The following is a 23,917-nucleotide window of genomic DNA, read 5'->3' as shown; positions in this document are numbered from 1 at the left end:
GTGAGTAAAAATATAAAATATCATCAAGAGCTTTCAAAGAAAATCTTGGTTTTAAAACCAGTTTAAGAGGAAACAAACTGAAAGAGATGGATATTGGTTGCTTAATTAGATAAAGCCAGTACCTTAATTTTAATGAACTTTCCGGAACTACAAGTAGCATTAAAGACCATAGCAATTTACATCAACAAGTACCTAATAGGCCTCTTAGATAATATTGCCTTTAGCTATAAAGCATCCACCATAAGAGCTACTTAGCATTCCCTTTGTGTATAAAAACACTCCAAACCTTTCTGGACAGTTTATTTTAAATACTTTGGCTTTTTTTTCAAAATCTACACACGCTGCAGAATGGGCCGACGGATTAGTCATTGCTGATGCGCCTAATTGAGGGCAGTTAGAGACTTGCACATGAATATATACAAGACTACCTTTTAATGACCAGTTTGTAATTATCGATGGATCGTTTCCATTATTTCTTGGCAAACTGAAACAAATCAAAGGCTTCCCGCTTACCAACAAGTTGTTTATAAACTAAAGGTATAAGCCACCGGCATAGCTCATGGAGCAAAGGCTGGGCAACGAGAGGAAAAAGCACAGCTTTGGTGATTTTAAAGCAATAAAATTGTATTTCAAAGCTATTAAAATTTCTCAAGCAAGGTCAGGAAAGATTTATAAGCACATGGATTTATTGCAAAGACACACCCTCCCTGGACTTCAGCTCTTTTTCAGCTGTAGAGAAAGAAAAATGTGTTTAGCTTCTTCAGGTTAAACTCAAGTTAAAAGAAACAGAACCCCTTATTCTCCTTCTGAACCCACAAACACTTACTGCAAAACTCCTCAACTCATAACATGGTTAAATATCTATAAGCGACTATATTGCAGACTGCAGTGTGTGGGGGTGACATTCCAGGGACATCATATATTGCCCTGTATCAGGTGGGGGGCATTTGTTGTCTCCCACCATCCTCTTGCATACAAATAAGGTGGGAAGAGTTGTGTTCCCGTGCTTTCTAAAAAAGGGCTCAGTGCCGTTTCTCTCTAAAAATATACTGATTTTGGCCTTTTAACTGATTTTGTACATTGCTGTCTTCATGCAAATTCCTTGACATGCTGAACTGCAGTAGATTGCAAAGGACTTATCTTAGAATCTATTAAAAAAATGTGTGTCTTAAGGAAAATACCATATGTACAGTGTGCCATTACATAGTGATGCTTTATTAATTGTCTGATTTGGGTCATTTACTTTTAAGAGGCTGCTCAGGTATTATCCCTTGGCCTATATGGGCAGTGACAACTATAAAAGTTAACTTGAAAAAGTGACAGCTTGTCCTTTTCACCCTCAGTCTGGACCTCCTACAAATGATCTCCCTAAATTTTTATTATTATTATTTTTTAAACAGGTACATTTAAAAATACCTGCCAGCTCCATGTTATTCTTCTGAACTGAATTTGTTGCAATGTCTATAAATGGGTATTGCAGATAGCTATGCACATTTCAGCAATTAATTGCTTATTAAACTCTCGGTTCGGTGCAGAAATCTAAGGAAGATGTCTGCAAAGGCTGATGTTTGTGATATTAGCCGGCTGCTTACTGTTAGAAAATGGACAGTAATGACTTCAAATTAGGATCTACTGCGCCAATTCTTGCATATCCAGAAATGTAGCAAATAACAGGTCTTAAAGCTCCAGCAAGTGAATTTTAACACCACCCTGTGGTGTTGTGCTTGTCCAAGGGTCTGCACACAAGTTCCTACCTGCTCAAAGACACTGAAAATTATACTTTCTCAGGAAGAAATGTAACACCATTAGACTCTATGGTTCACCACAGTGAAGCAGGAGAAAAAAACATGCATTTGTTGATAACAAATGGGTTTATTATGTCATTAGGTAGCAAAACTTCAATTAACAAGTACAGATTTAATTTAGTCAAAAGTGGTTAACTTAGGAGAATTAATAATATAAATCTTGAGTTTCAGGTAACCAACAAGATCCTGAAGTGAAGGAATAGGTCTGTACATAGGATATAAGTATTTAGAACAGAATTTGTCATCGTGCCCACCAATACTCAGGCATGATTTTCCAACTGCTACACCTGTGTGTGAATCCTGGTGACTCTAACAAACAGGCGGGGGTCACACATCTGCCACCACATCATCACCTTAGCAATGGCTCAGGATGTCTTTGTGGCTTTTACAATGAAAAAATGAAAAAAGAAAAATAAATAAATAAATAAATAAGGCTTTGCATGTCAGTTAATTATGGCAATATATTTTGACACCTACATCAATTCTTATTAGACCTACTCGTTGTGAAAACTTGTTTATCCTGGTGGAAACGTAATAAAAAACTTCCTCATGTTTTTTACTATCATCTGTACCAATTACTGTCTATCCAGCCTCGGTGATTATTTCTTATATTCTCATATATGGTCCAAATATTACCTTGCAGAACTAGATATTTATAGGCGGCTCAGGATTTAAATTTTATAGGTAACATAACACTTTTAATTGCATATTCTTCTGAATTTAGATTAAGCCGAATAATGGGATGTCATCCATTTCAAATTCAAATTAGACTAACTTATTCCACCACCGAGTGAACTTTGTCTTCACAATCTATCTCAGCATGCAAGCGTGATATAACATAGAAAGCAGTAACCAAGGGTGCTTTAAGTAATGAATATGCTGTCAGAAATGCAGATCCATGTGTGACAGCTGAACCACTGAATTTTGATTTTGATTTTTATTAATTGGGAGACCCTTTCAGTAACCTCTGCTAACCAGTGCTCGAGCAGCTCAGGGCACACTGGCAAGAAGACATGTACAAATGAGGACTCTGCAATCATTTATAGCCATATGTATGTAAAAATATGTTGTTGACCAGTGTTTGTTGAATTTTACAGAATTAAAACCAAGCCAGAATGTTTTCATACACCACACAATGTGATTTTACAGCATTTCATGACACATTTGTGTTCCACACAGAGTGGTGCTTCCTGCTTCCATATAGCACCATTAATAAAGGAATAATTTGGATTATGTTGAAAACAGAGGCCACAGATTAAGTTGAGAAATAAATATAGTTTTTGTATACTTGATAATGAATCTTTTGATTGAATGTTCCATCACAGTTATTACTTTTGATTAGTTAGATTCAGACATACTGTGCCAGATTTTTATGCCATATAATTTATATAATTTGATTTCAGTTAAATGGCAATTTTGCTAGCAAATAAGCCTGTATATTTTCCTTTCCTTAAATTATGCTGAAGATTAAAAACTCAAAATACTCCAAAGTCAGTAACATTTGCACTTATGCACTTTTTGTTATGCACAAACCAAGACTAAACCCCAGCAGCTGTTTCAAGAGGCACAAGAATATAAGCAAACACGTACACATATATTTTGCAATATATTTGCAACATTTGCAAAACAAGATGTGTTCCCTCCAATATGTGTTCCCTCCAATCCAATATTTGTTTTGCAGAAGTGTGGTTCACTTTTTCCATAACAAACTAGCAGGAATGAAAATCCCAGAGTTGGTATCCTTGACCAATTTTAATTGAATACATTTTGAAGGGGCAAACTCTGCTGACACAGACTGTGTGTCGGGGTCCTGTGTGGTCACCAGTAATTAAAATTCCATCTGAAATGGTCTGTAACACTTCCCATTCAAGCGTGTTAAACCACTTTACGTGTATTACATACCAATTATTAATAATTAGAATATCTTCTGTGATTTGTAGATATGATCTTCAGTTGATCATGTAGGAAACTGAGGCAGAGAGAAGGGAAAGCCCCTTTGAGAGGTCCCAGCTTGCCTTCATTTAATGGCTAGGAAGAAATTTGGATATCAGACTCTCACTACAGCCATACAACCACAAGATAAGGACCTATTCCTTACCACAGCCATGTCAAAGTTACCCAATTTACTCATTCTTCCTTGGTTTTGTTGTTGTTTTGAAGTTGTGTGTGCGTGTGGTTTTTATTTTCCTTTTTTCCTTCTGTAAAAGGCTCTATTATGGAGTTTTGAATATCATCCAGAAGAAAGCTCCCATTTAGGCACTCTTAAACATTTGACAAATCCACCAAATGAAGGAAGTTCAGATTTAAGGTTGGAAATCCAGACTGACACCCCAGCCTTACTGATATCGCCACAAAACTCCTTGCTTTCGTGCATTAAAGTCAGACCTCTTACTTTATTAAGTGCTGGAGTTTTTTGTAGTTAAATTATAGTAACAAGTGCTCCAGTTTCACTAAAACCCACTACCTACAAGATTTGGATTACTAAAATGTAACCTAAATCCTTTCTGCTGGTGGTGTGTGCATTTGAAGATAAGTAGCAGGGTGAGTAGGCTAATAATGGATTGGAATCTCCTATGGATAGTTCAGCGCATCTCTAATTTCATTGCAACTATTTTTCTAGTTAAATTTAGATGAAAGAGGAAGGCGCATCTATTTCTTGCCTGCTTTTTTTTTTTTTTTTTTAAGGTATTATGAGAATTATTACATAAACTCACACATACAGACAAGTGCAAAGTGGCAGCCACAGTAGGATATTCATTTGTGTCTTATTTCCAGTGATTGATTGGAGTGTGGATGATGCTGGCCCATAATAATTAAAGACATACTATTGTACGAACTAACATAAAATTGTTCCTCTAACTCACCTTGCTGTAGATGCGGGATTAAAACGGGCACTTATTATTAGTTTAGTATAATTTTAATGGCATTTTCTGCTGCTCAAGTCCTACATACATCAATCTTTAAATAAAGCAAGTTCAACCACAGCCTTTTCTGGCAATGGAAAAAATATCCATTATCTCTTTCCCAAATATTCACACCCAGCCAATCCTACCAGAAAGGAGCCACCCAAACTAGTCACAAAAGTTTATCATGTCTGTAGATTTTCAAACATTTAGAGTTTTTTCCATGAGACAGTGGCTTTTATCCCTTCTTATGGGGAGATGCACAACTGTATCCTGATTTGCACCTTCTGGATGGCTTAAAACACTCCTCTTCTTTCCTCCTTTAACTCCTCTATGTTCCATTTCCAGAAAAAATTGAGAGGTTGTTTGTTCCTTCTTGCTGAGAGTGAACATAAAAGGTGCTGTCCCTACCCTCTCCCTTTTGGTTTTATTCAGCAAAATGAACAGAATCTGGAAAGGAAAAATAAAAGTCAATTAAGAAGAAAGGTTTGAGTAGGTCTGAAATGGAGGAGGGGCATATAAATGGTGAACAAGCAGTTCACACTTTATATAGTCTCCTGGCTAAGGCTTTATTGCTTTGAACCACATCTTTGGCACAGCTCTTACCAGGGTTTGTGAATATTCATTGCTTACATTTGCCAGGAAAAAAAAATGGGGGAAAAAAGATTAATAATACGGATGAAAACACTGAAATATTTTTTTAAGCATAATAAAAGCTTTAAATGAGCAGATGAATTAGAAAAAATGATTTTTGGGGGTCCCAGCCTGCCTTGCCAAAATATGAATGAGAAAGAAGTCCTAGCGAGGATTTGTTTATACGAACATAGAACTTGAGGAAAATTAAATCTTACTTTATGTAATGCTGGCAACCAAATCCCCAGCTTGGTTACAGGAGTGTAAAGACAAACTAACTCCACTTTGCTTGGTGGACCTACTATGGGTTCTCATCTTGCTCTCATCTGTGTCCCACCAGTTCAGAGCAGAGATGGGTCCAGCCGTCAGCAAGAAATTTGCCTAAAACAAGAGTGATGCACATAAAGAACTCCCGAGCTTATGGATTGACTCTTGTCAGCTGTTACTCATTAGTGCTTTCCTCATTGATATTAATTTTAAAGTCTAACACCTTTCTTTCTATTTTTGAGGCATTTGTCTTTAAAGTAATTTCAATATTCCAGCTACAAAGGTGTCTGCTGTCTTTGACTCAGCTGACATTTACTTGCGAGAAACTGAACTGAAGCAGCTGGTAATTTCTATAGGAGGTGTTGGCATTTTCTTGCTGTTATGCCTTGTTGCTCTAGTAGATGTTTGTAGAGGCCGATATTGCCTATTTTTTTTCCCACTTTTACTTATGTTTGACAGATTACTTATTGTTTATTGACTGCGGGAAGTTTATTGTGTGATTTTGCCTCCTCAGCCCTGGTATTTGTCTCATGATAGGGTGTTTATCTAACACTAAACTCTTTTCTTACAAGTCAAAATTTCAAAGAAATTATTGCCTTCACTACTCAGCTCTTAGCAAACTGTACACTTTCATTTCTGATTCTATGCAATACAGGAAATGTGATAATTTGCTGAGTACCACATAACTTTTTAAGTAAAGTTCAGTCTCCTCATCTCTTATTCCTGTGTTATCACATGAGGGAAATAATCTTCCATAGAAAAATCTATGCTGATGAATGTTAGGACTAATAAAATACGTTTTAAAGGTGTATTACATATTTAAAAAGCAATGTGATGAGTATATTATGACAAGTACCTTTTTTAATGTTACGGTCCATAAGCTGAATAAGGAACAAAACTATAATAATCGGAGGCCAACAGTGACAGTAAAAAGAAATGTTAATAAATACATTAAGATCAATCTAAAGGCTTGTGTCAATAATCACTTTTGTATAATAACATGCAGTGTTGATACCCTGTTGCACTACTCACATCGACACATTAACACATAATTTTGTTCAAATTTATGGAGTTCTTAAGTAATTGCTGCTTATAAACAGAGCTGCCTGATTTAACTTCTAATAAACTTACCTTTTAGAAGAGTAACCATGGTCTCTCTGAATAGGTGTGACAGCATCACGTGGAAAAGGCCTCATGTCTTCCTGACATCTTTCTTTCTTTAAGTTTCCAACTTAACATTTGTTGTTTCTTGCCAATAAGTAGCACGGAATATATTACAGAGAAAACATCTACAGTGGGAGAAAATTATGAAAAGTCATTTCAGCAAAAACACTACCTCTTTCTTGCCAATAATATGGAGGTTTATACCCACAGTCATTAATCTCGGTAGCTCACTGACCATGCTGGTCTCAAACCTTTCTGTATAAAAGTTATAGTTTGGAAATTATCCTTTCTGCCAAGCAAATCTTGGTGTTTTGCTGCAAGAAGCAGCTCAAGAATCGCCAGCCTGGCCAAGGTCGTTCTTCACCTCAATTTGAGAAAAGTGGAGCTTGCCCAGCTGTGGAAATGCCAAAGGAATTTACACAGAGATTGTAAGAGACAAGTGAAACTGGGACGTGATAATGCTTATCACTTCCTTCATGATCTTAAAATCGTGGCTGAGCGCATCTGGATAGGGAATACAGGCACTGCTTTTGGAAAAGAGCCAGCTTTGGTTTTGATGCCTGGCATTAGCAGACAAAAAGAGAATGGAGGCAACATTGGATCACCTGAGAACATTCCCAGACACACACTTTTGGCAGGTAATTGCATCTCTTTGCACCATGATAAAGCAAATCAATGAAACGAATGCAGAAAATGTGAAACTTGTCTGTATCATAGTATTCACAAGAAATCCAGAAGAATCTTACTCAGAACCACCTGTCCAGGTTGTGTCGACATATAGGCTTCACGGTTTTCTGGAAATAAAAGAAAAATTTAAATTATGAGAGCTCAAATCTGTTCATCTACTTTCCAAGCCCAAGTGACATTACTTGCATGCTACACTTTGAGAAACAAGAAAACACAACAGTAGGTTGCTGATTTAGAAGGACCTTTGAATAGGCAGTGAAAACAGTTCAGCAGCTGCAGAAGATGAGCTTGATGTGAATATAGATTTGTCTTTCCCCTTCATGAACTAATTAGATGGGGTTTTAATCAATCATCCTCATCCAGGCCACAAGGAAGCGAACAGCCCTGTTTCAGCAGGGCTGCTGCAAAGTCCTCCCTTTGCTCAGTCACAGTCCTGCCCAAGGAGATGTCTTGGTGACAACACGTGCATACATGTCAACTGCCTCTATACAGTCTCCCCAGTACCAAACTGGCTGCTCATCTGCTTTCCAGTTGTAATGCTTGTCCTTGTCTTCTGCCAGGATGACATGTCTTGATTTGCACTCAAGAGACAGGCTTTGTGGGTCATTATGTGCACGTGGCTTTCCTTGGTATTCCAAGTTTTTACAAACATTCTAAATCAAAGATTTCCATCGTCCTCTAGCCTTAATTTTCAGAATTGATTTCAGAGTTTTGGAAGCTTTCTTTGGCTGAGTGCAGCTAGGCAGCGAGCAGCTGAAACCCTTTGTGACTGTCATACAGTTTTCCTATTTCTTTTTAATATCCATCAAGCTTGAAGTTTTACATAACCAGTTTTAAATGTGTCCTACGAGATTTTATTTGGCTACAGGCAGTGTTTTTGGGATTTTTTGTTTATTATTTTTCTGGGCTGATAAAAATGGAATTAGAAGGTATTAGCAACTAAATTAGTTAGTAGGCATTAATAACAAAAGTACCTGTTCAGGTTCACTGAAGCGGATATAATTCTACTTCCAGGTAAAATATTTTTGAATAAGTTGTTTATTTGCATTGCTTTTTTAGGTATTATTTCTTAAGAAATTAATTCTTCTTAACCACAGCCCAGTGAACTCAAGAGTGCATCTGACACTGCCTTAGACTACTGTTCTTGGAGAAGAAACCCTTCGCCATCCTCTCTTTTACTCTCAGACAGTGAGTCTGTTCCCTGGAGCTCTTCTAATTCAACCTCAAGAACAGCATAATTTCAAGCGTCTCTAGAGAAAACTGAGTTACAGAACATCAGCTGTGGAAAAGTATATGTTCAGGCTCATCACACGTCTGTAATTAGTGGTCTGCTGAATTTCTTACAAACTATGAGCAAACAATGACCTTAGAGATCACAATACACTGCAGAAGTAGTTTCTTACACAGGCATATAAAGTGTTTTTCCCAAAAGCTGTATTTTGATCTCATGTTTACTTGTTCAAGTGTTGTCACCAGATAAAACAGCATTCAAATAGTCCCTACTTAGATTGCAAAAATGTATGGAATCCTTCTCAAATTTAAGGTTACAGATCATTAACTTCTTTGGCTGCAACATTTCTATCTTCAAGTGTTCTTCTGTAGAATGTAACACTAATGGAAGTGAGGCCATCTTAAAATCAAATGAACTGTAGGACGACTATAAACTGGGAATGACAGGTCCAGATTTTTCCTTCAAGCTTTTAAGTATCTCTACTAATAGTCAAGATATTTCTGAAATGATCTGACCTTTAGATTCTATTTGAAAAGAAAAGGCTTCTTTTCTGTTGGGAAACTGTCTCCACTGAATCATTTCCAAGCCTCCAGGTAACATTCAGTATCTAATATGCTGTTGTTCCAACTGTTTCTAAGATAATTTTATAAGTGAACAATGGAAGGAAATTAGCCCTAATGTCTAAAAAAGGGTGGTAAAAGTATACATAAAGTCTCTTGCAACGTATATCATATAATACAAGTTCAACTCGTATGATAAAGACCTTCAGCTTTGCATGATTTCTGTTATGGAAACTAAAGAGCTCAATGGGAAGGTCTGCGGAGTTGCAAGCCCTAAGCAACGAGGTTATGAAGAGAAGTTATTCTTATTCTTATGCAGAAGGATTATTTTTTTTCTGGTACGTGCATTTCAGCTGTAGTAGTTACTGAAATGTTTGTCCAAGCTAGTTAAATGTTATTAAAATAGACAGAATGTTCATCAGTGTTTACCACGTATATATTTCACATAACATCAACAAAACTTAAATGTCAAATTTTAATACCTATGTGTTCTTCTCAGTACAGTATCTTTGATTCGACCTAATAAAATTTATGACAATTCAGTGTATTACTATGATAGGAAATTAATGTATTTATTGTTATTACTACTTAAACATGCAGGAATGAAAACTAGAACTGCCTTCAGATTTAGTGAGATTTCTATAACTGGGCACTCCATTAACTTGTGAAATAATCAGCCTAAAAATTCTCTGTGCAAAATACATCTTATTTCACTGGAGTCTGGACAAGTTTTGGAGATAAAATATGCTATTTTGCAGTTTTGTCTTTGAACTATGTAGTTCGGAACATTACACTTAGTGGAAATGGATAACCTTGGTTACCTGGTTGTGGTGAAACACTAGTCAGGGTGATTTGCCTCTACAAAAGAAAAGAGGACAAAAGTAGAATAATGAATATCTGAATAAATAGGAGCATTATGAAGCACTGTGAAAGTTTATTAAAAAACAAATATAGCCAAGAGCATGTTATGTCCAGAGATCTGAAGCCATTTTGAGGAGCATCAGCTGATGGGTCATGCCATGGGTATCCTGTTCACCTAACAAGGCTGCTCAGATCTTGAACAATGGGTCAACATCGGAAATTTGCCTCTAGAATTTGTTAAATTGTTCATGCACACAGGACTATAAGAACTTGCCTGAATAAATCATTTCAGTATTCTAATGACTATATTGGATTCTGTCATGTAACATGATAAACACCCACACTTCAACAGAGATGAGCTTCCATTCATTTTAGATCAATTTGAATATTCATGCTTATTCGTATTTATCTATTTTTATATATTCAATTTGCTTCTGCTCTTGCTTCCATAGATGAAATTATGAATAAACTACTAAAAATATGATCAGAAACTCTGTTTTCATGACACAGTCTTTCAGTACAGTTTCTCCTCCGTGGCAATTTCCAGACATTTTTTGAAGAAGATATTTTGTACCTGGTATTTACCTCCTAATTTTTAATAAATATAGTATGTGTTTAATGAAGCGAACCCAGCAACATCCAATGACAGGCTTGGTTGATCTAAAGGACAGACCTCCTAAAACCTTGTTAGCTTCTCTCCCAGGAAATCTAGGAGCTGGCACCCGCTGCCGGAGCAGCTGTTCTCACACGTCTTACAGATGGCTGCAGAAAAGGAAATCAAATTCCCCACTGCCCTCAGACTTTTAATGAAAACCGTATAAAATCCTCAACCTGTTGAGGACCAGACTTGCCTTTTGTATGGATATGAAGATGCAAAGCATCCTGCGTGTGCCAGGTGAATACGTCACCAGCCATGGGTCACAGGTGGCTTCTGAGGATCCTGGCCAGGATCTGAGACCAGCCTTCCCAAGAGCCCTAGCATTGATCTTACCCTCCTACCTTTATATGAAAGAACATCTATACAAATGTTACATGGCTCTACCTCAATATATAAACATGTAGTTATAACACTTATAGTTTACAGAGAGAATATAAGAAAAAAATATTATAGAATAAACTATATAAAGAGAGAGCTATTCTGACTACCAAATACACACCAAACTTAGACGTCTAAAAATAGGAGTGCTGGCTTAGAAAAAGAATTCAACAGTAGAACACTTTAGTGCCAGGTCAGTTAGATAGGTGCCAGTCTGAAAGTTCAATAGGATTAGGGACAGCATGGCGGATTGAAGTTTTTTGGTGGTGTCATGCCAGACATGTTGGTTAAATAATGCCAGCAAGGTCTGAAAGTGTTTTGCATGTACTACAGCTTCAAAGACAGGCTGATCTGTGGGGTCCCTGTGATGTATCTTAATGTCAAAAATACATAATTTATGAATTCATCTGTTTAGAGATCTATTCTTTTTCAGATTATGTATACTAAAATGATTATATTCCATGTAATTCTGCTCAATTTCTAGCAGATTACTCACTTGAAAAGAGCTGAGAAAATAACCGTTTGCTATTCGCTTTGCACGCAGAACAGATGTCTACAATGTGCTTCTGCACATCCTACCATGAAAACTTGGCTTTGTCATCAATGGCTGATCATCTTGCTGCTGCTCTCCAAATATGCCTTTGTTACCTGCGCTTCTGTTTTCTTTAATACCAGCCTTGAAACTTTTAAACCTTTAGTGGATGAGATAATTCACTTCATGATGAAGTGACTTTCTTCTCCAAACAGATGAGGAATAGGATCTGCCTTTCCTTGTTCGTCCCAGATATCTGATGCCATCTGTAACAATGCAGACTCTGGTACCATCACAAAAGGAGCAGTTCCTCTTGCAAAAGCTCAGATGCAACAGGGCAAACTAAAGCTCAGGCATCTTTCACCCCTTGTCCATCTCCTTGTTACTCATAATTTTAAATCCTAAAAAAAATTACACAATGAGGTGGGAAGTTTGGTAGATACGAAGCGCAGAAACATTAATACAATATGAAGGCAAAATAGACACAATGATTATACCATAATACAATAGTACGTAGGAAAAAGTTCATCTTCATATCAATATTCGGGAATTAATTAGTAAAGAAATACAGGGCATTCCTCTGTCTGTAATGCTCTGGACATCTTTGATGTTCAAAGTCATGCATTGCTTGCATGCAAAGCTCAAGTAGAGTTGTATCCACTGCAAAAGCATCTCACTGCCTCATTGCAGCGGGTCTCCTCATGTCCTAAACAACCCTTATCATCTAGAGAGGAAAAAAGACCGTTACTGTCCTAGTCCATAATACTTAGAACTGACCATATCTGCCATAAATCCCAGACTGGTAGTATTTCTGATGTGGTTTCTCAGCCCATGCACCTAATGCCCACGTTGCATTATTTCTTCTTAGGAAGAGTGTGCTGTGTTTTTATTACAGACTCTGATAGTTAAGGAAAAAGTCTTCTTTGATAATTTTTTCCCATCTTACATGCCCTTTTTAAGCTTCTTACTACCTTGTACAAATTCTTCCTGAATCTTCATTATGTTCCTGTTGAGAAAGTGCATATTCAAGCTTTTTTAAAAGTAATTTTGGTGGGTTTGGTGCTGAACACATGAAAGAGAAGATCCTAAATGTAAATTTTAGAAGTATTTAACTGAACAATATGTCGGTATTTTTTTAAGGAGTTTTAGCATACATTTATGGTTACCTAAAATGTCCATTGCAAATCACAGTCCCCAGCAGGAAAGAATAATTTCTTTATGCTCTGAAAAATGTATTAAAATATACTAACAGCTGAATTTTAAAGGGTTGGTCAACATGATATTGGACTCAAAGTCAAATTTGCTCCTGAAGGAGACAAATCAAGATCTTTCTAACTTCAGAGAATTTATGTGCACTTAATATGAATAGTTGATCGTATAGCCAACACCAGCTCTGCAAATGGTTTTATAAACCAAAAAATGCGTTACACATTACAAAGGAGCCAACAGGAAGAAATTTTCCTATAGTATATACTATATAGTTAACACAGAACTTCAGATTTCCATTAGAAGTTATTTAAACACCTCTCAAATGCCAGGATTTGAGATACACTGACACAACAAATACTGACACCACCAGTATTTGGATGCTACTCAACACCTTTAAGGCTCAACAATCCCTTTGTCCTTGCCTGGGCAAGTACACTGCCCATTAAAGTCAAGGTCTCCATAACTAAACAGACATGAGTTAAGTGTGGATATGAGCTAAACGACTTGAGAAGATAGAAGAAATCCTCTTGGAAAGCAAATAATTCAACATAAATCCCAAAAGGATACATTGGTACATTAAGATACTTCCTCCTCTTTAAAAAAAAAAGTGGGATTTACAAAACTATTCCGCTTCAGTATAGATTTTTGCGGTAGGAAAATATACAGCGGTATTTAACCAAACCTTTACAAGATCATTAAGCTGCCTCATAATTATTAGTGTGTGGGTGGTGGTTTTTGTTTGTTTGTTTGTTTTGTTTTTATAAAGCAATTTACATAATTATAATAAAGATACGTGGGAACATTGAACCTGGTAGCCAAAGCACTTTCCTCTGTTATAGAGAGCATGTTACTGCCATCTGGTGCAAGAGATACATTGCAAGGTACACGAGTACATTTTCATAGAAAACCTCATATATGAGGGAATTTTGATTCCTGTTTGTCCACATTTCAGGTATTTCCTCCAGTTCTTCCTTACACGGTTAAATCAGGGCCATTTCAAACTAAACACCAAACCGGGCATCACTAATCTTCAGGAGTTAGAGGTGTCTGAGCTACCTCAAGCAATGTACAGTGTTTCTATCAATTTTTGCATTATTCAATCGATCTGGCAATTGGAGAGGTGAACTGCAGGTTTTAACACTAACAAGGCTGAGTGGAAGAGAAGAACAATCTCATTACTGGAAGGTCTCATATTTTGCCCACTTACCTTATTCTCTCGGAAACATGAGAAGAATTTACAAATATTGCCAAAAAATGCTCTTCACAGGGTAAAGCAATACTCTCCCTGCTAAAACATTTTGTCTCTAGAATGAAATTTTGTATTTTACTCGCAGTAAAATTTCATATATATATATGTATATATTTTATACATAAGCTTACTAATATTATCCAGGATCAAACATAATGTCTGGACATTAAGAAAAACAGATTATAAAAAGGGATAGTACTACTAGAAAAAGGTTGTATTGGCTCAGACTGAACGAGCCATCTAACCAAGTGGCTAACAGCAGGTGTCAATGAAAAAATGTCAAGAATAACCTTGTTATTAAGCTTGTATAGAAAAAACTCCCAGCCTCCAGCAATTTCTGTGTCAGAGAATTCCTGAACAAGAAGCTGTACCTAATATTACCAGGCAGGTGGTATTGATTATAAGAAAAAAAAGCCTTTTGATTTTTGTTTATCAAGTCTTTAATCCATGGGTTATTGACCTCTATTCAAAATACATAATTTTTAAATGTATGCACAGAAAAAACAACCCAACAAACCAAACCAGGGTATAGTTTAGGCTGAACAACTTCTCAGAGTTTGAAGCAATAACTCAGGGGAAAAAGAAAAGTTTTCAGCCAGGTCATGCACTAAAACAATATGAAATATTTTTGCTGTCTCCCTGAATTCTGCAGTAAAAGCTGCTGTTGGTTGGGGTCATGGAGGTACATATAATAGCAGAGTTCACTTGCACACAATTTACTACCCTTTTACTACAACGAGGACTTTCTATGCCCATGGAGTTTAAAACCAGTGGGACATGGCCTTAGTCCTTTGAAACATCTTCCTCCACAATTATATATATAGGTACTGTCAATGGCCAGAAAAATCCCTGTCAGGGTCCTGTTATAATTTCCGTATTATTATAGTTATTGTGCAACTATTTTTAGTTTTGAATCTGTCATAGTCATTCACCTGCAAGAAGAAAATGGTCTTAATATAGTCCAACCTAGATAGTTTTAAAACTGCCCATTTTTTGAGTTATTGGAGTCCCTAAAATAACCTCTTTCAAATATAAAGCAGAATGTATTTTCCATATTCTGAAGATAATAAAATGGTGGCTGAACCAAATTTTTAGACCTTTCCCAAAAGTTCATTTTTGTCCTAAAATTAGATAGGAGATGCCACATAATACAAGGAATTTTCTTTTTCTTTTACATTTACCGAGAGGTGCAAAAGGAGTTTTTAGAACGTCAGGACTTCTGTTGACTTTTAAAAAAGCTATGACAATATTTTCCCTGACAGAAGATATTTAAAGTTCACAGTTTCAACTATTTAGGACACCAGTTTGTATCCCAAATTATTCTACAGTATAACAATATTCAGGAATAAAAATACAGTCTCCCGCTTTGCACCCCATTTTATTTGTGATAGTAAAAGGAATGTTTCCATGTGAGCAGAACCTTTGCAGTTCATTTTTAGTAATGAATGCTTTGCACTTGAGGGCAAAAACGCTTTTCACACAAATTTGGAAACTATAAATTGTCTCCATGGTTTCCCCAGGAAACCACTCAGAGCCTGATCTCTCTGGGCAAACGCAGCAGAGGAACATGTGGTGCCAACACTTTATTACTGGCACCGATAAAGAACTTCTCACATAAATTATCATTGAGAAAAACATTACCATAAAATCAAATTGGGAGACTTGTGAGGACCTCCCGGGTCTCTGATAACATCCGTAATAATAACATAAATACAAAAATAGCTTTCTTGATCTTCTGCGGCTCATAAATCCTGGCGTACTCTGATGAAATTGGAGCAGAAGGATCCAACCAAGGGGGCTGGGGCTCAACAGGGCTGCGCATCTACGGCCTGGGGAAGAGCGTGGGCGAAAAAACTGCCAAGGAAATCATCTCTAATATGAATAGGAACATTTTGTGCAGATCAAGGGATAATGAACACCATAAGGCAATCTTTGCTCTTCCAAAAACCTCCCTTAGATCATTCAAACCCATAAAGAGTAGAATGGCTTCATCTGACCTCATAAAAGGAAAGTCTTTTCTTTCAAGGTTGTCAGCACGTTTCTGTCCTGCTGTTTATGCCTGCTAGGGCTCTGTCGTCGTGGTTTGAACTCCACGGTCCAGCTCTCTGCTTTGCATAGCTACACATTTCTCTTTACCATTAAATATTTCAGACAGCAGCATCTCCTCTGTCTTTGAGAGAGATTCATTCAAGAGTGGGGATGGTACACAGGAGATTCACGGGTAAAAATTTCCAGATGACATCTCCCCCAAACACCAAAACCTGCTCTGTGCAGGAACATAACATTTTAATAAATCCTATAACATCCCCCTGACATTCTGAGCAGCGTTACAGTGACACAGAAGACACATTCGACCTCTGGAGAAGAATGTTAGATATCAGCCTTAGTTTTGCAGTAATAGAAATAATATTTTCCTGATTATTGTAGCTTTTCTAGCCTTATAGATTCATTTAAGAACATATAAAGATTTCAAAGTGTTTAAATTAATAAAAAAAAATACTTCTTAGAGAAATTCTTCTCCTGTTCCTTTTGATATTTCATGTATGTATTGTACATAGAAAGGGATGAGTCTGCTGGCCAGTTTCATCCATCTGTTGGTGAGGTTTTACTCTTGTTCCCTGTTCAGAAGGTGGCTTAACCCTGGGGCATCTCATTGGCACAACTGCAGGGCTGGAGATCACTTAAAAAGCTCACTTTTTGTTTCTTTGCTTGTCTCCATTTGTCCAACACAGCAGAAATGGTCATTCCTCCCCAGCTTCCCCAGCAACACTGACCACACCACAGACCTCTTGGGTGACTTCAGCCTGGGACCTGCAAGCTCTGCTCTACTCTGACCTCCCTTCTAGCCACATGTAATGGGAACATATAATGTGACAGGTCTAGACACAGCTCTGTAATGAAGATTGCATAAATAACCTTTCTTTTCAGAGGACCTATTTCATCTCATACTCTAGTTAATACTGCCATGATTGCACGGCAAGGGCCACGCTTGGTTATTGCTGCTAGAGCAAGAGAGGCTGTTCCCTTTCCGATCTCATATTGCCTTGTCAGACAGAATTTATCAGACTTTGTCTTACAAGCACTTCTCTTCTGCAGGTATCACCACATTTCCAGCATTAGATCGACCATCAGATTGCTATTAGCAATACGACAACAAATGGGTGAAACTGAGAATACAATTGCTCTGCTTTTCATTTGCCAATCAGCACTCTGCAAAGCCCATTACTGTTAACATGTTTCCATCACTGTTGACATTTTTGATCATTCATGAACGTATTTTTAATTTTGTGATTCGCTACTAACACAAATTATCTTTTCTGTTGAATTTAGTGCTTGAGCAAGACTTCAACAGTTCACTGAGCCCCACCAGCTACATTCAAACACACAGACATTGCAAACATAAATAAAAATCAGGGAAAACAAACTAGTTGTTCCTCTTGACATCTTGTACCTGTCCTGTCTCCAAAAGCAAACAATTCATGTTTCAATACTTCGGCTGTAATACCTAATGGAGGGTGGAGGCTCGAGTTTATTCCCTTGTCTATCAATCATGATTTCCACAGACAAGCTTGGACCTTGCAATTTGTCTTCTTTGGAGTCAAGGGCTTGTAGTAATCACTGAACAGAAACCTTCCTTAAAAAAGACTGTTTCTGTAGAACACAAGAAAGTTGGGGCAAAGGTATCATAAAAACCATTCTGCAAATTATATACATACCTAGTTTAGAAGATATTTATTTATAGAAACAATTAAAATTTAACCTCCTGTAGACTCTTCATGTAACGGCTTCTAAATTTGGTTCACTTTCAAAGTTGGCAGCTCTGACATGGACTGTAAACTCACTTGGTTACTTTACTTTCTATAAAATAAAAGCAATTATTTTAACCACTTAGCCATGCACTACTCAGATCTGGCTAAATTGAATATCAAAAGTGAGAGACAAAAGTCTTTGACATTGTCAGATGCCAACAAGTTTTGCCATGACATGCAATGCTTTTCAGAGTCGTTATTTCTGGTCAATATTCTTACTTCATATTCTTTTTGATTATTACTACATTATTAATTGCAATCAGAGTGGAGAGTAAACTACACCAGTATCATCCTAAAGAAATCCTTCAAACTAGGCTTAAAATAAATTTCCTTTTTTTAATTATGATGGGATTTACGGGAAGCTCAGAAACTCTTTATCTATTTTATCTCAAACATGTCTGGAATAAGACGTAATCCTTCAAAACTAATGCTGAAAGCTGGTATCTGTTACCATTTTGGATACATTTTAGAAAGGAACAAAATCAGAACTATAATGAAATTTCAAATGTAACAACTATGGAATTATTCCTAATGCTTCATGGTACTTACCAAGCTTGAGCAAAGGCAAATGTATGCATCCCCACAACTGTCATTTACTGCCTTGGACTCAACAGCCTTACAATAAGCATTTTGTAGCGTTTCCTTGTGCATATTAATCATTTGTACAAAAATCACTCTCTGTCATTATGCTGGTTCATTTTTTGCTGCTTTGACAGTTGTCTCTAGAGATGTTTCAAGGAAGAGCCTGTCCCTTTCATTAGCAGTCTACATTTAACTTAATTCCCTTGACTCATCTGCTTGCTTCTCTTTGAGGCAATCAGTCCTTTGCTGTCAATGCCAACCCACTGCTGGTCAATGGCAAATACTCCAAGATTCATCAGAGGGATCCAGCTGATTAGCTTGGGAGACTACAAGGAAGAAAAATGACCTTTTTTTACCTTTTAAGATTCATCACCTTAAACAGATATACTTTATTTCAGAATCTGAAATCTATATTTATACAAAAATCAAAGTATGAGGCTTTCCATGTGATTTCCTAAAAGGATAAAAATACACATGAGCATTTCTCTGTCCATAGCACCGTAATCATTTCAATCATATCTCTCCCGTCCCAGTATGAAAGGACTTCACAAATGAATGATGAGCAGATGGCATATCATTTTCTCGACTGGAGATTCTTGGATTCGATTTGTCACTCATTCAGTTCTGGCAAATAGAGCACTTTTGTGCCCCAGTGAATAGCCTGCATGCTTTGTATATTCTCTGATGATATTTGTTTAACAGCTACTGATAAATACAATAAAGGCTTATATCAAGTCGATTTTTATATACGTGTGTGTATATATATATATTTAGTTATAAATATCACTGCAGTTATCAATTACTTAACTTCTTTGATTTTGCTGTCTCTGAGTGGTATTTTGACGCACAGCTCTGGTCCATCTGCAGTATCTTGGCCACATCCATGTACCTTCCTCTCTCAGCTGCCCACATCCACACAATCCCCATTACACACACCTACAGCTCATGTCTGTTGAGCCCAACAACCCCACTTTTCTCACTGTTTTCACCATTTAGTGAAAGCTTGGCTTAGCACTTACAGTATTTCCACGGTAGCTGTTGTACTCATGGCACTCATGTGTGGTGCGCAGTGGACATTAGTGGGGTGGTTTGGAGACAAATCCGCCAAGATGATGCCCCAACAGATGCTCCGTGTAAGCTCTCCGATACCACCTTAGAGAGTAATACAAATATCTCCAGTTTAATACCTTAATTTTATATTTGAACACCTTCTTAATTCCATTCTTCCTTTTTATTATGGTGTTATGCACAACCTGTTGCAATGTTATCAACAGACTGTAGCTCGACAATCCCATTTTCCTGAGTTATGTGAGTAACAACCAGAGATGCTACTGTGATCCCATGTGATATATGGGTCAGCGCCTCCCATTCGCAATGCAGAACTGCCCATCCATCAACAGCTTAAATGATCTGTTAGTAATGTAACTAATGCACAGTGAGATTTATCTGAAACATTTTGTGTATCGTAAGTTATCTAGAATCCATTATTCCTACTCGAGACACCAGAATCTCCAACTTACAACCTACTCATGGCAGAACTATTGTCCATCAACATTACATATTTTATGCCATACCAAGCTGCCTAGGCCATAAAAACTAACAAGCCTTAGTAAATACATTCTCAAGTAGCCCAGTTTTGGGCTTTGAGGTTGAGGGTCATGAGAATTATCCTTTTCCAGATTGTTCTGCTATTTCTGACATAGCAAACGGATTAGTGGGTTCATTGTCAGAAGTGCTCTAATCTATGCAAAAAGTTTCAAAATCCTCAACACAGTATCAATCACTTATGCAGGCTTTTCTGCTATTGGAACGGATGTCTAAAGCACAAAATCCACATAGAGAGCCCATAGAAATTTGCATTGTTTTACTGCCTAAGGGGTAGATAGTTAAATATTCTTAATAGGGAGCCAACTCCGTTCTTATCACAGTTAAACAAAGCTGCCACATAATTCAACAGACAAATTGTTTGAATCTAATTAATCCCATAAAATGACAAATTATATATATATATATTAAAAAATCTATACTTAATAGATAGCCAAATGGCTACAAACCACATTAGGTTGAATGAATTGGATACCATCTGTGCTAGAAGGCGTGTTGAATAATACTGTCTAGATGCAAAGCATATTGAACAGAACAAAACATACCATATAACAGATTTACAGTCTATAATCCACACAGAAAGTCTGCTAAAATAAATCAGCTCTGTCATGTAATGCTGCTTTCATGTAGTGTCCAGGAGCACTGCCCCACTTTGACTCATTTAGCAGATCAGTTACGTTCTATTCCTGATTTCATGCAGTGATGATTAAGGATGAGAAATACTAGACAGTTGGCTACTGCAATAAATCAAAAAGCTTTGCTCAATTTTGCTTTACGTATCTGCACCAGAATTGAAAACAAAAACAAACCCAATATGACTGAATTAGTTACGTTCAATAATTGTTTTCTGGGAAATAAAATAAGTTTGGGTCTTCAGATTCCATAAGTGTTCTAAGTCAGAAGTGTAAATTAAGTTTTAATAGGCTGTTACAAACATGCTATTAGACGATGTTGCATATAAACTAAAATTAGTTTATATTGAGACTATTTTTGTTGAGAATGGCCCAAAGCTGTAAGAAAAGTCATGGTGAGATGAACTACATTCATCAAACAAGATTTGGCATAATTACTTGAGCCACTTAAGATATTTTTTATATATGCTACTCCAGCCTGTGCACCATAGACTTTGATCAGTTATATGAATAGTAAACATCTGCTGGTCTGAGGATTATCGACTATATTTTCTAAATATCAATTTTAGTCAGCAAGACCTGACTTTAAGCTTGAATCAGAGTTTCAGCTGCCTCCCCAAATGAATACATAAAGTCACCCTAATGAACACCACCAATATTATTGTACATTTGATCACGACAAATAGCTCCTGCTACACCACATAATAACGAGTTGTTGAACAGTGAGGGAATATTAACCACAGTTTCATGCTTTCTTTTCTTTGCCGTGTGTCATAAAGCAGCAGGAAGGAAAAAAGAAAAGGTTATTCTGCAGATGTGGAGCTGAATCTGTTGATTATCTGCCCCCATTATATAAAAAGTTTCTAGTGGATAACAAACTATAATATTTACCGTTGTTTTCAAGCCTGCGTCTTAGGAAACTTTCTGTCTCACTGTTTAATCTGAACATTTCAGAGAGTCTAAAATCAGAAGCCTCTAAGACCTCAGGCCTGTGTAGTTTCATTTTGTTTAAAAATTAATTACAGACTGAAGGCAAGAACAGCAGCCCATTCCCACATGGACTGACTTAAACTCTGCTGCCTTAAATTGACTTCGTTACAGTCTTTCATTTTAATAAAGTACTCACAGAGACTTAAGTGTGACTGATGGTATGAAGAGAGATTTATTGTTATTCTTATTGTATTGTTATCAAATTAAAGGGCATTTGGGGACAAAAAAGGTCTTTCTCATATGGCTGTCATACTGCAGTTCTCATTTTTATGTGTGTTTATTTAGAACACAAACGCACTCAAAGGAAACATAATAGCATAACCTCTGTAACCAAAGTATTTTAATTTAATAAATATTCTCCTAAAAACATTAATAACAAACCCTGTAAACAATAAAGCTGTGTTAGTGTAACATGAGATTTGCTCGCTTGCACAGTTTATTCTTTTCCCATCTCTGGACTATGCTGGGGGATTCATGGGATGAAAAATCACCTTCCAGCTGCTTTGATGCACAGAGACACCAGTTCTGATGGAAATATTTCAGAGTTCTCTTCCATCAAAATGAAAAACACTGTTACATGTAAAAATGTTGTTCCTGTGTTTGGGAGAGAATTCTCAGAGAAGAATCGATGTGTAAACCTTCCTAAAGATATGCCACGAAAATTGCATTGCACAAAAATACTTAAGCAGATCTCACATATTTTACAGAATATACACTTTTTATTTTTAGTTTCTTTTTAAACATCCTAGGGAATATGAGCAGCAAGCAATCCCGATACAACATCAGCTTCACCAAGGAGAAATAACACATGAGGTTTTCAAATGTATGTGTCCTCTCCCAGTTCCTGTAGTTATAGAAACTTGGGGAAATTTTGCTTCTTTAAAAAACTTCCTCCTTTTCACGACTGTGAGGAAAAGCTGGGAAGCACGTACTGAGAATAATAGCTGCAGAGCCACCTTCTCGATTCTTAAAAAACCATTAAAAGACTCAGAAAAACAGAAACATCCGTTGAGTTACAGCTGACCTACCCATAGTTTCAGCTTAAAGAATATTGGTATACAAGCGTAAGCAAAATTAAGGCTTCTTCAGCTTTTCTGAGACATTCAGGAATAACAGCTGAAAAATACTGTCATGCCAAGGAAGAATAAGAGAGAAGGTCATGACAAACCATGGGTTTTAATGTAGCTGCAGAAGTGATTTACCCAGGTCCAGGCAGCAAAGAATCTGCCTCAATATTGGAAAACGCTTGTGGTTCTAACAAGCAACATTTCATTTCATAATATCACAGATTTTTTAAAATACAAAACGTCTTTCTTCTTTTTCAACGGAACACATTCAAATATTGATGTGTTCACAAATACATATAGTTCAGCAGCAACACTTGGGTACCAGAAAAGTGCTCATTTTCATGCCTGTACCGTCCAGAATACCGTTGGTATTCTGCACTTCTGTCAGGCCTTGTCAAGCACTTGTTATCGCTTCACACACAACCCCCAAAATCCAGCCATTTTTGACACACCAGATTAAAAAAAAACCCTAAATGGAACCTGGCAATGCTTTCAAAGCACTGTCCTGTGTTAATTTCCAACATAACTTAATGCATAAAATAAGAAATAATAACAAAAGCGTTTGCTGTAAGAAAATGCCACTACAGTGACATTGGGCCAATTCCTACCTATGCCAAGTCAATGGTGGCCCAGCACCTGGGGACCGTCGGTGACACTGGGGCTGGCAGGTGGGTACACGCTGCCAGTCTCTCTCACCCATCAGCAACTACACCACAGTTCATCACATGGATGAGAATTCTCTCGCACTTTCTTCTTCATCACTTTCTTTTGCACGCACCAGAATATAAGACTGACATTATTATTAAGCAAAAAGTTGCCTTCAAAGTACATGTACTGCATTCTCTTGAAACGTAAGAACAGTATGTACATATCAGATGTACTATGTAACCTATTTATAAATCAGAAGGAAGGAATGCATGGGGAATTATATCTTGTTCTGACAAATCGTGATCAATCCCTGAATGTGCAAACGTAACGTGTTTCAAGTCAGAAACCTGGAACGAATGAGGATAGTTGTAACCTTGAGAACAGAATGCTTCTCTTTATCTTTCTGCATTGTGAAGAAGTTAATTAGGCATTGTTAAGAGCAGTCTT

General features: G+C 36.9%; 1 long non-coding RNA gene across 3 annotated transcripts in view; it reads right to left on the bottom strand.

The window, feature by feature from the left end:
* Nucleotides 1-298: 298 nt before the first annotated feature.
* LOC110355367 (uncharacterized) overlaps nt 299-23,917 on the bottom strand; it is an 85,184-nt gene continuing 61,565 nt past the window's right edge. The window contains exons 7-14 of one of the 3 annotated variants that reach the window (XR_002407996.2): nt 19,548-19,680; nt 18,496-18,854; nt 17,643-17,788; nt 10,072-10,108; nt 7,378-7,566; nt 6,740-6,897; nt 5,560-5,722; nt 299-5,158 (exon numbers count right to left, since the gene is read on the bottom strand). This is a non-coding gene — a long non-coding RNA (uncharacterized LOC110355367). The remainder of the gene's footprint in view (nt 5,159-5,559; nt 5,723-6,739; nt 6,898-7,377; nt 7,567-10,071; nt 10,109-17,642; nt 17,789-18,495; nt 18,855-19,547; nt 19,681-23,917) is intronic. The other 2 variants (XR_002407999.2, XR_002408000.2) reach the window with 2 other exon arrangements.

Source organism: Columba livia, chromosome 9 (genome assembly GCF_036013475.1).
Source record: "Columba livia isolate bColLiv1 breed racing homer chromosome 9, bColLiv1.pat.W.v2, whole genome shotgun sequence".
NCBI lineage: Eukaryota > Metazoa > Chordata > Aves > Columbiformes > Columbidae > Columba > Columba livia.
The sequence above is the reverse complement of the archived record's forward strand: the minus strand, read 5'-3'. Positions and strand labels throughout refer to the sequence as shown.